Below are 3,269 nucleotides of genomic sequence, written 5' to 3' on the forward strand. Positions count from 1 at the left end.
CAAAGTGTCAGCGCAGACTCAATGGGCTGCATGGGCTCCTTCTGTGCCGTATCAATCTATGATTCTATGAATCTATGATTTAAAATTCAAATTGAATGTTTTGAAATATAAATGTAAAACTTAAAATTTTAAACCTTGAAAAATTTACCTAAACGAATTTTAAGTGTATGTTGATAGATTTTAGTTAACCAACGGTATTAAGGGATCATTGAAGTCTGTGAGACACTTCATAATTGTTTCTATTATCATTAATCAACCCACAACATTTTGTTGCACACTGCAGGAATTGCTAACATGTATACCGGATGACAGTCAAACTTCAATAACTTTTTATAGAATCATAGAAAATTGCCTGAACCCCTGTGGTTAATTAAGGGAATTTTAATGGTTGAGTTCCGTATACACCTTGGAATTCTGGAAAACATGGTTTGCAGTTTGCAGAAACGGGGCTTAGATCTGCTGTTGTGAACCGAGGTAAAGCTGCAGGATCCTTGAATAATCTTTCACAATTCAACTGAAAGCAGCCGGAATGTGCAACTTTGAAAGGGGCTGTCTGCACGGTCAGGGCTGGAAACGGAAGTGAGCGAGCGAAACCGTAGTGTTCTGTGTGTGTGCACAACTGTACAGAATAACACAAATGCAACAGGACTTTGTTGCATTGCATAACAAAGGCGAATTGATCCTTTTTTCTACGATTTAAATGAACATGATTTACAAAATGTTTCCGCCCGCTTTCGAACCGGGGACCTTTCGCGTGTTAGGCGAACGTGATAACCACTACACTACGAAAACGCTGTATCAAGCTGTCGCCTTTTGCTATAAATCTATGAATCTATGAAAAAAGTTTTTAAAGTTTGACTGCCACCCAGCAAACATGTTACAATTTCCTTCAGTGTGCAACACACATTTTTGTTGGTTTTAATACAATTATTAAGATTCTCACAGACTTCAATTGTCTTTGTCAGAACTCAAATCCCTGACTGGGAATCAAACCTGATTGTTTTCAATGATGATAGGATTGTCCTATGAGGAGAGATTGAGTAGATTGGGCCTATAAACTCTGGAGTTTAGAAGAACGAGAGGAGTTCTCATTGAAAGGTACAATTTTCATGGAGGGCTTGAAAGGGTAGAAGCTGAGAGGTTGTTTCCCCTGGCTGGAGAGTCTAGAACTAGGAGGCAGAGTCTCAGGATAAGGGGCCGGCCATTTGAGAGTCAGATGAGGAGACATTTCTTCACTCAGAGGCTTGTGAATCTTTGCAATTCTCAACCTCAGAGGGCAGTGGATGCTCAGTCATTGAGTATATTCAAGGATTTGGGAGTCCTTTTACACAGAATACAGAAATTAACGTTTGTGAGCTCATCCTTTATATTGAGCGGTTTCTCGTCCTTTAATCGGTGTCAGCTTTCGCTCAGCGGTTACTTCGCAGCACCAACTTCTTTGTAAGTTCGAACTCTGTCTCACCGCGGGCGCAGTCTGGGCTTTTTTCAATCCCCTTCAACACCGAAACACATTATAGCAGTGATTTTAATTTAGTAGTGTGATATTTTTCGAGGCACCATTAAATGATTCAATAATTTATTCCTATCAGTGTTGCAGGCTGGGTTCGATTCACGGTTCGGGAAGACATTTTGATATCACCGTTTCTTATTCATGAATGCGATGTAATTTTATTAAATTAATTACATGCATCTAATGTGAATAAATAAGAACTGCTTTAATCACCATTAATTAACCGGTAACTTTATTTTGCAGAATGAAAGACATGATAATAAGGTTATTGAGGGACAGTCGAAACTTCATTCATTTATTTTGCTCTTTGCATCTCCTGAACTGATAACTCATATCGCATTTTACACATTGCATTTTAGGAGAATGGTTTAAAATGTTCATTGCTTGAGAGAGCAGCGATCTGGGGCAACATTTGTAAAATTAAACGGGACCGGCTACTTCACAGAAAAAACCTATTCTCTCACATGATGTTTTCAGACCACACACTGACCGATCTTTGCTCGGCCCCAAGTGGATGATCTGATACTTGCCCACGTTGAACTCCATTAATCACTGGTCAGGGGAGATTTAATAGAGGTGATCAAAATTATGGGGGAAACAGTGTCCACTGGCAGGAGTGTCAGCAGGGCTATGGGGGAAGAGCAGCGGAGTGGGACTGATTGGATAGCTCTTTCAAAGATGCATCATGAATTGCTCATTTTAACCTGCGATTGATAGCTTTTAGTCAACCAACGGTATTAAGGAATCATTGAAGTCTGTGAGACACTTCATAATTGTTTCTATTATCATTATTCAACCCACAACATTTTGTTGCACACTGCAGGAATTGCTAACATGTATACCGGATGACAGTCAAACTTTAATAACTTGTTATAGAATCATAGAAAATTACCTGAACCCCTGAGGTTAATGAAGGGAATTATAATGGTTGAGTACCGTATACACCTTGGAATTCTGGAAAAAATGGTTTGTTGTTTGCAGCAACGCGGCTTCGATCTGCTGTTGTGAACCGAAGTAAAGCTGCAGGATCCTTGAATAATCTTTCACAATTCAACTGAAAACAGCCGGATTGTGTAGCTTTGAGAGGGGCTGTCTGCACGGCCAGGGCTGGAAACGGAAGTGAGCGAGCGACACCGTAGTGTTCTGTGTGTGTGCATAACTGTACAGAATAACACAACTGTAACAGGACTTTGTTACTGTGCATAACAAATAGGAATTGATCCATTTTTCTACGATTAAAATGAACATGATTTACAAAATGTTTCCGCCCGGTTTCGAACCGGTGATTTTTCGCGTGTTAGGAGAACGTGATAACCACTACACTACGGAAACGCTGGGTAAAGCAGTCGCCTTTTGTTATAAATCTATGAATCTCTGACGAAAGTTATTAAAGTTTGACTGTCACCCGGCAAACATGTTACAATTTCCTTCAGTGTGCAACACACATTTTTGTTGGTTTTAATACAATTATTAAGATTCTCACAGACTTCAATGGTCTTATGTCAGAACTGAAATCCCTGACTGGGAATCAAACCTGATTGTTTTCAATGATGATAGGATTGTCCTATGAGGAGAGATTGAGCAGATTGGGCCTGTAATCTCTGGAGTTCAGAAGAACGAGAGGTGTTGTCATTGAAAGGTATAATTTTCTTGGAGGGCTTGAAAGGATAGAAGCTGAGAGGTTGTTTCCCCTGGCTGGAGAGTCTAGAACCGGGGGGCAGAGTCTGAGGATTAGGGACCGGCTATTTGAGACTCAGAT

The 3,269-nt window shown here is 40.1% G+C and overlaps 1 non-coding gene across 1 annotated transcript; it reads right to left on the minus strand.

Annotated features, from left to right (window-relative positions):
- Positions 1-719: 719 nt before the first annotated feature.
- trnav-aac (transfer RNA valine (anticodon AAC)) lies at positions 720-792 on the minus strand. The gene has a single exon. It is a non-coding gene; the product is annotated as a tRNA-Val (tRNA).
- Between the last annotated feature and the right edge of the window lie 2,477 nt (positions 793-3,269).

The sequence above is a fragment of the Somniosus microcephalus genome, unplaced genomic scaffold, assembly GCF_052327205.1.
Source record: "Somniosus microcephalus isolate GS21.2 unplaced genomic scaffold, FLI_Smic_1.0 unresolved_chr4, whole genome shotgun sequence".
NCBI classification, from domain to species: domain Eukaryota; kingdom Metazoa; phylum Chordata; class Chondrichthyes; order Squaliformes; family Somniosidae; genus Somniosus; species Somniosus microcephalus.